The sequence below is a fragment of the Phodopus roborovskii genome, unplaced genomic scaffold (assembly GCF_943737965.1).
Source record: "Phodopus roborovskii unplaced genomic scaffold, PHOROB, whole genome shotgun sequence".
Taxonomy (NCBI): domain Eukaryota; kingdom Metazoa; phylum Chordata; class Mammalia; order Rodentia; family Cricetidae; genus Phodopus; species Phodopus roborovskii.
In genome coordinates this window covers 29976674-29992136 of record NW_026126482.1, presented here as the reverse complement: position 1 = coordinate 29992136, position 15463 = coordinate 29976674, and positions in this window count along the sequence as shown.

Sequence of the window (15463 nt, the reverse complement as noted above, 5' to 3'; positions counted from 1 at the left end):
ATGTGAGGGGAGGAGAGAGGGAAAGAGGGAGGGAGGAAGGAAGGGAGAGAAAGGGAACTGGGATCGATATGGAAAATAAAAAATAAAAATAAAAAAAGAAGTATTAGTTTTCCCATAATTTTCCTTTTTTTAATCAAATTAAATTTAGAATACTTTGTTATTAATTATTATATTTTTATTTCAGTGAAGTGTTAAAGAGCCATAAACTTCAGTTACATGTTGCATTAATGATTTTTCTCACTACTACGGACCGATTCTAGGAAAATTACCTAAGAGGAGGATTTATTTTAGCTCACAGTTTAAGGAGATACAGCCCAGCATGGAAGAGAAAGGTCAGTGTCTGGGAGAGCCTGCATCAAATGAAAGACCAGGACCCTCAGGGAGAGAGCCAGCATCAGCTGTAAGACCAGGACCCTCTGGAAGAAATCCAGCTAGGTTCAGAGGCCCACCCACATCAACCCACCTTCCTCCAAGTCCCACTCCCTAGCACTTCAACAGCCTATGAAAACAGTGCCATAATCTGGGGGCCAGCTGCCTAAACACACAACTGTTCACACACATGAATACTAACTTTCCAAAACCCAAGAGGTGTTTTTATATCCTAAAGTGGAGTCTTACAGGAATGCAAATTTGGTGAGTATTCTGATAAAATTATAAGCCACCAGTCACACTCTGAAAACAGAGAAAAAATCTTGAATGATTGGTAACTTTTTATATTCTCATTATTATATATTATACTCTTCTTTATTCAAAGGTACCATTGAGACCATCTGTCCCAAGTTTCTTTTTTATTTATCCAACTTTATTTGTTCAGATAAAAGTCTTGAAGGGACATATAATAAAAAGGTAAATAAGCTGAAGCATTCAAATATAGAAAGAACTGAAAAATAAAAGAGATGATTCAATTAGCAAACTAGAGCTCATGGTTATACTCAGCCATCAGTTCCATCTGTGGTTTCTTAGCAACGAAAACAAAAATGGAAACAGTTATCTGAATGTAATTTATCTCACATTACATAATGATATCAATAACTAATATGTATAGCAAAGGTTGAGTCTCTAGCACAAATGTCTTTCTGGTGAGCACTCTCCTCGCACCTCCCCTTGAAGGGCAGTTTTACCTTTCACAAAATCCCAGATTGGACAGTAACGTCTGCTCAAAAGCAATTGTTTTGAAATTATGTTCTCCTAGGAGCTCTTTGTAGATCCACTGCCCTCTTATTACTAAAAACAACCCCATTAAGGAAAATGTCACAAAATAAATGGTAACTTTTTAAAATCCTTAATTTCTCAAAAATCTGGACACTAAAGTAAGGAAAGAAAAATAGAAGGGAAGAGGAGATGAAGAGAGAAATGTAATCATACAAATCAACTTTTAATGTATGTTCATGCTTATAAGCATTTTAGCAAGAATTCCCCAATGAAAATGAATACACAACATTCCCATAACTTAAGGGACACAATAAAGACAGGCCTAAGGGGCAAGCTCATGTACTAAGTACCTACATAAAAATAACTGGAGCGAACTCAGCGAACAGCACACAGGAAAGCTTTAGAGCAAAAAAGAAGAAATCACACCCCAAAGGAGCAGATGGCAAGAAGTAATCAAACTTAGGACTGAAATCAATGAAACGCAAACCAAAAAAAATTAACATAGGATAAATGAAACAAAAAGTTAGTTCTTTGAGAAAATCCAAAAGATGAATAAACCCTTAGCAAAATTAACTAAAAGGTGGGGGTAATAATCAAATTAACAAAACTAGAGATGAAAGGGGACCATAACAACAAATATTGGGGGGGGGTGAGTGCAGAGAATCATAAGATCATACATTAAAAACCTTCACTCCACCAAAATCAAAACGGAAAATCTTTTAAAAAATGGATAATTTTCTTGACATATACCATTTACCAAAGTTAGATCAAAATCATGTAAGCAATTTAAATAAGCCTATACCCCTAGGTAAAGAGAAGAAGTAATTAAAAGCGCCCCCCCCAGCTCCAAAGTCAAGGCCAGATAGTAGCCCAGAATTCTATCAGACTTTCAAAGAAATACTCCTCAAGATATTCCACAACATGGAAACTGAAGGAACATTCCCCAATTCATTCTAAACTTTCTCTTTTATTTATTCTTTGTGTCTTTTTCATCATGCATCCCAACACATTTGTTTCACCGTCCCCAATTCATTTTATGAGACCACAGCTACCCTGATACCTAAACCACTTAAAGAAACAAAAAAGAGAACAACAGATTAATTTCCCTTATTAACATAGATGTAAATATTCTCAATAAAATACTTGCAAACTGAATCTAAGAATACATCAAAAAGACCATCTACCACTATCAAGGTGGCTTCATCTCAGAGATGTAGGGATGGTTCAACATATGTAAACTGATAAATGTAATTTACTATATAAACAGACTAAAAGACAAAAACCACCTGATCATCGCGTTAGATGCAAAAAAAAAAAAAAAAAAAAAAAAAAAAAAAGAAAGAATGAAAGAAAGAAAGAAAGGAAAGAAAGAAAGAAAATAAAATAATGTAGCACTCCTTCATGATAAAATCCTGGAAAGACTAGGGATACAAAGGACATACCTAAACATAATTTAAAAAAGCAGTTCACTGCAAGCTTATAGCCAATATCAAGTCAAGTGGAGAGAAACGCAAAGCAATTCCACTAAAGGTTGTTCACTCTCTTCATACCTATTCAATATAATACTTGACATCTTAGCTAGAGCAATGAGACAACTGAAAGCCCAAGGGGATACAAATTGGTAAGGAAGAAGCTAAAGTACCTTTATTTGCAGATGATATGATAGTAGCCATAAATGACCTTAAATATTCCACCAGAGAACTCTTACAACTAATAAACATTTCAGCAAAGTAGATGACTAGGAAATTAACTCACAAAAATCAGGAACTCTCCTATATATAAATGAGAGACTGAGGAAGAAATCACAGAAACACCACCTTTCACTGTAGCCTCAAACAGTATAAAATAACCTGGAATAACTCTAACCAAGAAAGTGAAAGACTTGGATAACAAAAATTTTAAGATGTTGAAGGAAGGAAATTGAACAAGATATCAGAATATCAGAAGACAGAAATATCCCCCATGTTCATGAGTCAGTATTAAAGTACTAAAAATGGACTTCCTACCAAAAGCAATCTACAGAATCAATGCACTCCCTGTAAAAATTCCAACACATTTTTTTTACAGATCTTGAAAAGACCATCTTCAGCTTCATATGAACACACACACACACACACACACACACACACACACACACACACACACACACACACACAGACACCAAAACCCAGGATAGCAAAAACAACCCAGAATAATAAAGGAACTACTGGAGTAATCACCATTGCCAATCTCAAATTATACTACAGAGCTATAGTTATATAAACATCATGGTATTGGCACAAAAACAGATACTTTGATCAATGAAATCAAATAGAAGACTAGACATAAACACACACACACATACACACACAGAGAGAGAGAGGATTAGTAAAACAATCTTGAATAATAATAAAAGAACTGTTGGGGATATCAGTATTCCCAATTCCAAGTTGCACTACAGAACTATAGTAATAAAAACAGTATGGTATTGCCACAGAAATGATGCACCAATCAACAGGATTGAATTAAATACCCAGACATAAATCTACACAACTATGGACATCTGAGTTTTGAGAAAGAAGCCAGAAAAATACACTGGAAAAGAAGACAGCATCTTCAACAAATGGTGCTGTTCAAACTGGATGGCTGCATGTATAAGGATCTGAATAGATCCATACTTATCACCCCGACAAAACCTCAATCACAAATGGATCAAAGACTCCATCATAAAGCAGATACTTGAACCTGATAGAAGAGAAGGTGAGGAAGAGCCTTAAACTTGTTGGCACAAGAAAAGACTGTCTGAACAGAATACTGCTAGCACAGACACTTAGATTAACAAATAATAAGTGGGCCCTCATGAAATTGAGAAACTTCTGCATGGCAAAGAGCACTACCATTCAGACAAAGCAGCAGCCTATATATGATAGAGAAGTTTTATACAGATATATAAAGCACTCAAGGAGATAGATATCCAGAAAACAAATAATCTCAGAAGAAGAAGCTCAACTGGCTCAGAAATACTTGAAGAATGTTTAACATCCTTAGACATCAGGGAAATGTAAATCAAAACCATGAGATTTTATCTTATTTCGGTCAGAATAGCCAAGATCAATAAAACAAGTGACAGCTCAGGATACTGAGTAAGGGATATGGAGAAACTCATTCATTACTGGTAGGAGTGCAAACTTGTACAGCCACTATGGAAATCAGTGTGACAGTTCCTCAGGAAGATGGGAATCCATCTAACTAAAGATCCACCTATGCCACTCCTGACCACATGCCCAATGGACACATTATCCTACCACAGAGACATTTGCTCAACCGTGGTCATCACTTCTGTATTCATAATAGTCAGAAACTGGAAGAAACCTAGATGTTTCTTAACAGAAAAACAAATAAATAAAATGTGGTACTTTTACACAGTGGACAATTACTCAGGTGTTAAAACAGTGAAGCCATGAAATTTGCAGGGAAATGGATGGAACTAGAAAAAATCCTGAGTGTGGTAACCCAGACCCAGAAATACAAATATGGTATTTATTCATTTATCTGTGGATATCACCTGTTAAGTCAATAATAAGCAAGCTACAATCCATAGAACCGCATAGGTTAAGAACAAAGTAAGGGAATAGAGGTGACACATAGCCCTCTAGGAAAGGAAAATAGTTGTAAATGGATAGAGGTGGGACTAGAATGAGAGGATTAAATGAGAGGGGGAGAGGAAAGAAGGAGGAAATATGGAAAGAGATAGCTAAAATTAAGGTCCATTTTAGGAATAGTATCAAAATCTAATACACTAGAAGCTTCCTAAAATATATACAATCTAAATGAAATTGCCAAATATGGGGGAGACAGAGTTCCAACTGGCCATTTCTTGTCACCAAGTGAAGATTCCAGTCTCAGGATTAGGTTACATCTAACTGAGTTGTTCCCCAAACAAGCCAGGTTTTTGCAAGACTGTAGGTTGCTCTGGACAAACAAATCAAGAGGTCCCATTTAGGAAGATGACACCTGCAGAATTCATTGACCATGGAGAAGTTGAGCTGGTGCCTACATAGAGCCCCTACTTTCTAGCATCTTTGGTACAGGAAGGTACTCTGCAGACTACCAAAGGAGAAATATAAACATAAACTGTAAGAAGTAGGGTTTTTCCTCCCGCTGCCTGGCCTTGTCCCGCTGCCGTGCCAGCCCCAATTAGCACACAGAGACTCTGTATTCGATATAATTCTGTTGGCCAGGTACTTGTTTCTTATCGGCTAGCTCTGTCTTAAGTATTAACCCATTTCTATGTATTTCCATGTGGTCTTCTTACCGGGAAAAGGGACCAGCGTCTCGTCTCCCCAGTCTCTCCATCCTGGCTCCTCCTTACTCCTTCCTATTTCCTCCTTGTCTCCTAGTCCCGTCTATCTTGCTTTCCTATTGGCCAACAGTGCTTTATTCATTAACCAGTATGAGAAACATATACAAAATGACATCTCCCATCAATAAACTCAACCAGAAACACTTTGGTCTACAATAGTGTCCTGCCTAAAAGACATGACTCTTAATGACTTTCTGATACACTCATAGGTTAGTGCGTTGCTTGGCCATCATGAGAGAAGCTTCTTCCCACAATAGATGGGATTATGTACAGAGACCTACAGCCAGACATTATGTAGAGAGAGATGTTGGAATAATCAGCTCTAAAGGGTATGTGTCCATCAAAATCTTTTCCTTGGGGCTCAGAGAACCCTTCTGAAGAGGAGACAGAAAGAGTGTTAAAAGCCAGAGGGGACAGAGAACAACAAGAAAACAAGGCCTTCTAAATCAACAGGATTGATGTGCATATGAACTCACAGAGATTACAGCAGCATGCATGGGGTCTGCAGGGCTCAGCACCACATAGGAACCTAAAGACGAAAGGAACAGTAGACATACACTCCCATTCTTAACCCAGAAGCACTGTCCAGATGATGACTTGCAAATGAAAATATAGGTCCCTCCAAGGAAATTTCACTGGAGAAATAAACTACTCTTAAGAGTAGGCTGCATACCAGCAGCAGATGGACAACAGAACACCAACTCAACAATAAATTTTGAGGTTCTTTGTCCTACAATGTCATTTTGAGTCTTTCTTTTCTTTTTTAAAAAATCATATAACATTTGTTCTTTTCTTTTCTTTTTTTTTTCCTCTGTTTTTTTACCTTACAGGTCCTTTGTGTATATATTATAGCTTTTAGTTTAGTGTTTTTATGTGAGTTTTGAGTATGTGAACGGGTGGGTTTCTGTTTCTTGTGCCTTTTCTTGGGGTCTTTTATTTCTGTTTGTTTGTTTTGTCCAAATTTCAATGTGTTGACTTTTGTTTTGTCTTATTATTTTATTTTTTTATTATTATCACTTAGAAGAAGTCTGTTTGTTTTCTAATGAGATACAGAAGGGGTTGGATCCAGATAGGAGGGGAGGGGGAAGGAAGTGGGAGGAATGGAGAGGAAATCTTAATCAGGATATATTATGTGAGAAACAACATCTATCATCAATAAAAAGAAAACAAGAAAGAAGAATGTTTCAAGATCTCAAAATTCACACGGCAACATTTTTTTCTTCTAATCACCCAAGGGAATCCTGCCACCATGATCCCCCAGTGATTCAGAAAAGCCACACTCATCCATGCAGATTCTGTAAGAGCTGAGCAGAATAATGAGGTTAGGGCAGGTTTTAAGAGCTACGCCAAATGTGAGAATTTGAATATTTAAACAGTTTTTACAAATTTAATACACTTATCAACTAAGTTTTAGTAAATGCAAAAGTCACCAAAACCTATGGAAATATTTCAAGCCTACCATCAAATCTAATGGAAGATAAAAGAGAATAATCCATGAAGTTCCATGGGCATGCTGCATGGCCACAAGCAGTTGTGTAAAAGAGAGACTAATCTGGAGAGCACATCTAGGTCTCATCCAATTCCTCCTTTCCTCCCCTCACATCTGAATCCATCCACTTTCTGTGTCTCATTACCTCCAATATAAATTTAATATTTCTAGTTGTAAAAAACAGATGAAAATAAACTGTAATAAAGACAAAGAGTGTAGGCAGGGATAACGTTAAAGGAGCAGAAAAATCATTGAATTAACTGTTGCAAATTCTTAGAGAAGTATAGTCAATTTAGAAGAACCCAATATAGGAAGTATCAGTTATAGTTGTGACCATTTCCTAGGAAGATGACAGGTTTAAAGTTAAATAGGCAAACACACACACCAGGTGCTCAAGTGACCAGGAAATGTTAGAAATTTTAGTGGATTATAAAATCTGCTTCTGGATTCATGAACAAGAAAGTACCTGGCACCAGGGAGATGCTCAATGAGTGGGTAAGAACACTCACTGCACAAGCATGAAGACCCCAGATCAGATCCCCAGAATGCCCTCAAAAGCCAGGTGCACACAAACACAGGCCTCATCCCCAGTGCTATGGGAGCTCAGGACAGGAGATTGCCAGGGCTTACAAGCAGCCAGCCTAGCTCCCAGTTCAGTTAGAGACCTCTCAAAGGAATAAGGAGACAGAGTGTGGTGGAAGTGGGAACCCGGGTCCTCCTTTGGCCTCTGTGCTAGTGTGTGTGTGTGTGTGTGTGTGTGTGTGCTTACTCACATCTGAGTGTGCATTACACACACACACACACACACACACACACACACACACACACACATGTTTTGATTTGATTTGTTTCTTTTCATAAAGGGTACCACTCACAATTCTTCTCTCCTCATCCTCTGAGTTCTCTCAGATTAAACACAGCTCTTTAGCTTTCAATTGTATAGACTTCTTTTCTTTGGGGGCTCTTAGGGATCGAATCTAGGTTTTATGAAAGGTAGGAAAGTGTTCCATCAGTTCTATGCCCGGCCTCACTACCTTTCCGTTTCATCAATGTCTCCCTGAATTGCCTAGGTTAGTCTTTAACTTGACATGTAGCCCAGGTAGGCCTTGAACTTACACTCCTCTTGCCCTGGCCTCCAGGAGAGCTGGGATACAGGCATGTACCAGCATGCCCAACATACAAACAGAATTTAAATGTATTCTTTTTTATTTTGCTTTAATTTTATTTTACATTCCAACCAAAGTTCTCCCTCTCACTCCTCCCCCTGTCCCATTGTCCCCCCCAACTCAGCCCACTCCCCCATCCACTCTGCCCAACAGGTAAGGGCTTCCTTCCATGGGGAGTCGACAAATTCTGGCACATTAAGTTGGGGCAGGACCAAGCTCCTACTCCATGCTTTAAGACTGAACATGGCTTCTAACCACAGGGAATGGGCTCTACAATGCTAGCTTATGTACAAGGGATAGATCCTGTTCATATTGCCAGGGGCCCCTGAGATATCTCAAACTTCACAACTGTCTCCCACATATGGTGGCCCTAGTTCAGTCCCAGGGAGGTTCCACGGCTATCAGTTCAGAGTTATTGAGTTTCCATGAGCTTGGTTCAGCCAAGATCATGATGGAGAAATCTGTAACTGTTTTCTTTTTTATTGGTTATTATACAATTCATATAAACACAAATATGTATCCTAGTCCAAGTACTAATAGCTTTTGCCTTAGAATTAGAATAAAAATTTAACACAGGGCATGTTGGTACGTTAGTACATGCCTTCAATCTCAGCACCCAGGAGCCATAGGCAAGCAGATCTCTTGATTTTGATGCCAGCCTGGTCTACATAGTGAGATCTAGGAGAGTATGGGCTATGTAGAGAGATTCTGTCTCAACAATTCAAAACAAGGCAAAAAAATTTATTAGTGATAAAATTGAAAATATAAACATAGAGGCATCAAAGAAACAAAAAACCTGCCTAAGTGTTTTTAAATTTTTTTACTTAGGCTTAATTTCTTCTTAATAGTCAAATTTGGTTGTTAAAATCCCTTTAAAGTTGCTTGTAACAGGTTTGAAGTCAATTTACTGTCTCCATTATTAGAATATTTGATTCAGTCCCGAGCTCCTATGTTTTACTCCTGGTTTTACTTTTGAAGTATAGCCCATGTGGGAAAGTATGGAGTTGCCTGGTTCTTGACCAGTCTGTGTTTCTTTCATTTAGTGTTAAGAAACCAATATAAAAGTTAAAAGACAAAAGTCAGTTCTTCTCTACTCAGTTTTAATGGACTGGGCTCCCTTAGTTCTCAGTTATGAACCCTCATTGGCATTAATATTAATTAAGGATTTCTAAGACACAGGAATTTTTGTCAATGTTCATTTTCTTATATCTCTACAGAATATAAATCAACTCAACAAAAATCTACAAACCAAAGAGAAGTATTCTTAATATCTAGCATAGTCTCACATTTCTGTATACATTTTTAGATTTTTTTCATAGTATCTTATACTTGGGCTTCATGTTTTGAAATTCAATATTCAATTATCAGCAATTCTCATCTTCTTCATTATACTCCAGACATCTTCCTTACTATATTTCAGCCATGCTGATATAACAGTTACAAACTATTTCATATTACCTGTGTGAGAATTTATCTCAGCATTCAACCATTAAAACATTTAAGTCACCCATATTTTTGTTATGGGAAATAATAAAATTTTCCTTATTAAAACTAAGTGGTTTAAGGAAATATAATTTAAAAATAAAAACCTAATAGATTTATAGACAAATGCAAAACTAATCAGGGAAATTCTCATGTTCCCAGAATAAAAAGAACGTTAAAAGTCATGAGAATAGGAATAAAGAAATCTTCCTTTTACCAGAACGATTAGAATCAGCATAGACTAAGGTTTGGAAGCTGGAATGTAACAGAAGTTAGGAGTCACATTCAGGAAAGTCAGAAATAAACTGAATTCATTAAAGATCTACCTAATGGGCTTTCCATTCTATTTCATGAGCTGTGAACATAAAGATTGGAAATGAAATCATTTGTACCAAAGCTTAACATCAAATGTCTACTGTCACTCAGGAACATGAGGATCTTTTCTTTGGGTATGGAAATCCAAACATGAGAAATTAGTGGATTCATTTGTCTAAATCAGTAAAGCTCAAAGTCCTTGGAAGAGACCAATATAAAGTCATTCTCCAGGAATGACTCCTCAGAGACAATTCCAAACCCAGGATATTGGCTCTTCCGTGACAAACTGAAAAATTACTCAGTAAAAAATTATAATCACTGTGCAGAAATGAGTCATGCTGAAGCAGAGTGGATAGGTCATCTAACAGGATCATCTGCAACCAGAAAAGGAGAGCAAAAGCAACTTACCAGTAAGTGAGAAAGTTTGAAATGGTGAAAGAAGCAAGAAAAGAATTAGAAAGGGAAATTTAAGGAAATAAAATTTTGTCAGCAAGCTAATTAAAAAAGAATTTACCTCTTTTAGTTCAAAGGTCATTGAGTAAGGCTGAATAAAATAAGGAGTGAAATCCATAGCCTCAATGAAAGATGGGACAGCAAAGCTAAGATTGATGGTACAACAAACCTGCTGGGAGCCAGGTTCCCTACAGCTGGAGAAATGAGTGGCAAATATAAGACTGTTGGAACGGGGGGGGGGGAGCATCAGTGAAATTCATAGGCATCAAAACAGATGGCTTTTCAAATAAATATAGAGATAGATGGTAAATATATAGAAAGTAAATGATAGATGGATAAATAGATGGATGGATAGATAGATGGGCAGACAGTTAGGCAGGCCTAGGAGCACTAGTAGCGACTAAATCCAAGACTTGACTCTTGATATTTTGCAAAATCTTGCAACTGCCTGGCAAGAGAGGATATTGTAAAGGGAGACTTCCGTACCCTACCTCCCTTGGGCTTCTGACTACTGAAACCATAGACTCTGCAGAGATTTGAAGGAGAATTGACCCCAAAGGCTCATATATTTGAATATTTTGTTCCCAGTTGGTGAAACTATTTGGGAAAGACTAGGAAGTATGGTCTTGTTGGAAAAGGTGTGCCACTGAGAGCAGGCTTTGAAGTTTCAAAAGTCCATAGCATTCCCAGTTAGTTGTCTCTTTCTCACACTTGTAGATTAGTTTATAAGCTCTCAGTCACTGCTCCAGCAATAATCCTGCCAGCCTATCTGCCTGCTGCATGGCTCCCCCACCACTGCAGTCATGGACTCCAGCCCTCTTGAACAGTAAGCTCTCAATAAACTCTTTTATAAGTTGCCTTAGTCATGGTGTCTTACTACAGAAATATAAAAGTAACCAAAACAGCCCCCAAAGACTGATTCCCCCTGCCCCAGGAATCCCATGATTGGGGGACAGGGAAAATAAAGTCCTGGTTTCAGCCAGAGGAGAAATCTTCATGCACTCCTAAGAGCTTGTGGAAAATTGTAGAACAGGAAAGCTAGATAGTAGCTGAGACAGTGACATGTCAGTGATGGACAGGAATGCACTCTGACTAGGACTCTTTCATTATGCATACATTTTGCTCTTTATCAAGCCTATACCTTATAAAAATACCCAAGATAGACCTGAGCATCACTGGACCCTTTATTTTTTCTTTCCAATATGGCCATATTAAATAAATCCCCTTTATTCTCACTACTTTTGTCTTTTTAATTGGTATAATGGGTGAAAGAGTGATCTATTAGAGCCTTTCAGAGTTTCTGGAGGTCAAGTATTAACCCAAAAAATTCCAGAATTTAGTTAAAAACTAAAAGGGAAAAGATTTCTTAGAAAAATAGTACTGCCAAGGCTGAGGCAAGGAAAGCACATTGTAAATTTAGAACACATCTGGGAAAGAAAAGTACTAAAAAATGGTGGGAGCATCTCACTGATAGAAGGAGATGTCTAGACAAATGCTGGACAACGTGAGCATTGGAATAAATAATTGGAACAGTAGGCTGTATCTATTGGATAAAATAGGAATTTATGACTTTCTGCTGATACAAATTAATAAGTGAATATATAAGTGGAAAGAAAACTTTTCCTTGCAATGTACCATTGCTAGAGAGAGAGTCAATGTATATGGGATGAAACAATTAAAGAATCACAAGTTGACTGGTGTGTAAGTAACGGACCCACCATGAAGCATTAATGGTTGCTAAAAATAGTTGGGTCAATTTTAATAAAGAATGGGCACCTTTTATAATTTTTTTTCTAATTACAATGGAATCAGGAGTATATTAACAGTACAAAGCTCTGACAGATAGCAAGTAAATCACAATTGTGCTGCCCAGTAGTGTAACAAATTAACCCCACTTGCCACCTAGTACAGTTCAATGGTATCACTTCCAAAGATACTGACTTTCAACATAGAAGTTGTAGAAGACGAATTCAAGGGAACAAAGAGACATTGCTACATTTCATGTATGATTTCATCAAAGACCCATTTGTATAAAAAATGTTATTGGGACAATTGATCAAATTTGAAGTCTGACTAGATGATAATCATGTATCAATGTTGGTTTTCTGACTTTAATAAAGAAGAATATACTTGTTCGGAAGAATAGCACATGTGAATATTTCAGAGTTATATTAGCCATTTACTCTCAAAAGTATCAGGAGAGAAAGTCCTTTATCCCAGTCTTACATTTTTTCCACTAGGTTCAAAATTAACTCATATTAGAAATCAGTATGTGGGCTAGGAAGACAGCTCAGTAGCTGGTCTAAATGCATTGCTCTTGCACTGATAAAATATTCTGACAAAAAGTAACAGGATAAAGGGTTTATGTTAGCTCACATATTCAAGGTTATGTCAAAATTCAAGGTAATAGGGAAGTCTTGGTGGTTGAACAGGAAAGACAAGGTAGTAGGAACTTAATAGTCACATCATATCCACAGTCAAAGACATGGAAAAATTAGTGAAAACATGCTCATTTGTTTATGTTTGTACTTCGTTAAATTTCTCTACCCTTACACAGTTCAGGAATACCTGCCTAGGAAATGGTGTTACCCATACTGAGCTGCAACTTCCCACATTAATTTACTTAATAAAGATAATTTCATACATACATGCCCACAGGTCAACATAGTGTAACAACCCCTAATTATAAGATTCTTTTCCCAGGTAATTCTAGGTTGTATCAAGTTGACAACTGATGCTAATCATACAGTTAGTTGGTTAAGTGATACACACAGATCAGAACCTGGATTAGATCCTCAGCACCCATATGCGAAAAACCACATGTGATGGCATGTGCTTATAATCCCAACACTGGTAGATCCCTGGCCCTTGCTTTCCATCTAACCTTACCTAATCAGAGGGCCACGTATCCCACTGAGTGGCCCTGTCTCAAACAACAAGGTGTACAGTCATTAAAGAACAATACCTAAAGTTGACCTCTAGCCTCTACATGAACCATGCCCACATACATACATGCAGAGCTGTACCTATCCACACTCACCACTACACATCCCCACACGCATATATACATGAATAAAAATGTTATATTTAAACATTCACATTTAAACCCACCTAAACCTATACACTCTAAACCCAGTCATTCCAGACCTGTACTTCAGCTCCCTCTGTCCCAGGCACTCCACGAGGTCTCTGTGGTCCTGGCCCTGGCCCTGGCCCTCAGTAAGAAATTTTGGTCTTGCTTTTGCATTTTGTCCCTAGACCAATATGTTCCAGTAGCTCCATGTGGTCACTGTAGCCCTCCATCTGGTATGAGGCCACATACCAGAAGAGAACATCATTTAAAGTCAAGAGAATTAAGTGTTGGTCAAGGGGGAAAGATGAGTGGCAGGAGTCAGAGTGAAGTACCCACAAGATCCTCTGTGAATTAAGAAGACACATGTTTTAGTTTGGGTGTTATATAACTTAATGTAAGTCCATCTCCTTGGAATCCTTAGAAATTAAATTGCTAATATAATATATATAGAATTTCATTATAGACTGTGCTGATATGAATGAGCAATGTCCCCCCTACACTCACACATTGACCAGCCCCAGTTGGTGGCTGTTTAGGTAGGCTGTGGATCCTCTGGGAGGTGGGATCTTGCTGGAGGAAGCACAGAGGAGGACATTGAGAGTTTATAGTCTCACCCTACTTTCAGGTTTACTCTTACTGCCTCCTGTGTGTGGACAGAAATACGATCTCTCAGCTGCTTGCTTTGGCTGCCTGATGCCATGCTACCCTCATCATTGTGGACTGTCCCTCTGGAACCACAAGCCAGAATAAACTCTCCACTAAGTCACTTTGGATCATGCTGTTTTATCACCACAACAAAAAACTGACTAATACATAGTCATAAAATATTTCTAGTTCACTAACACATAAATTAAGGGGTTGCTTCACAAGTACTTTTCGTTTAGGTGATTTTAACCACATTTTTTAACTACTGTTCTTTGCTATGCTTTACCCTTTTGGCTGTGATCCAACCACACTACTGTCCACCTGCTCTCACAGCGTAACAGCCTCCTTCCTGCCTGATGTTGTCTTTGTAAATGTTGATTTTTTTTTTTTTTGGTTGACTTTCTGTTTCATAACTCTCTCAGCTTTGTCCCATAATTACCACCTCCCCAGGGGGTGGTCTTCTCCTAATGAAGCCCTGGTTACACTGCAAAAACTTGCCACTACTCTCAAAGCAGAAAGAAGAGTTTCAGTGTCACCCTCTTATGTCACCCATTATTGCACAGCCATTCTATTTTGTCACTGTAGTTAACTTTTCTTTTATACATTAAACTTCTAAGTGCTAATAAAACATGTAATAAAATGGAAAATGGCATCTTTATCAGTGTTAAGTACTGCTAATAATTTTTAAGATATAGTCTCATATTACATAAACCACATGAGGTTGGTTGTCAGTGTCTTTTATACATAGGACATCCCCCGTGTAGCTGTCCTAGAATTTACATCATGTGTGTTCTCTTCTCCTTATTGATAAACAAAGCCACTGGCTATGGCATTACACACCTGTAATCTCAGCATGAAGGAGGCTGAAGCAGGAGGGTCATGAACTGAAATCCAGCCTGAACTTCACAGTGAATTCAAGAGCAGTCTGGGGCTAGAGTGAGGCCATATATTAAAAACATAAATTATAAGACCTCCCAGGCCTCCTCACTAACACCAAACCCATGTGTGCACCATCTAATCCACTCAGCCACTGAAGATTTGACAAGAGACGCCACAACCCTTGAATATCTCCTACTCCAGATCCCTTTACTTCAAGACCAGCATGTCCGGTCCCAACCACTTCACAAGTTTGTTGTGGCCCTGTCCTTTGCTCAGGAGACCTTTCCCCTGCATATTCATCACCAGTCCCCTCTGTCCCCACCATGAGCTCTAGCCATTTCATATGATCACTATACCCTGAACCAAGCAAGAGACCTGATCTCCTCTGTTTTACCTCAAGATTTCTCCAAATGGGCCAGTCTACTGACTCAGCATGGGATTCCAGTCCAGTGAGTTAAAAATCCATA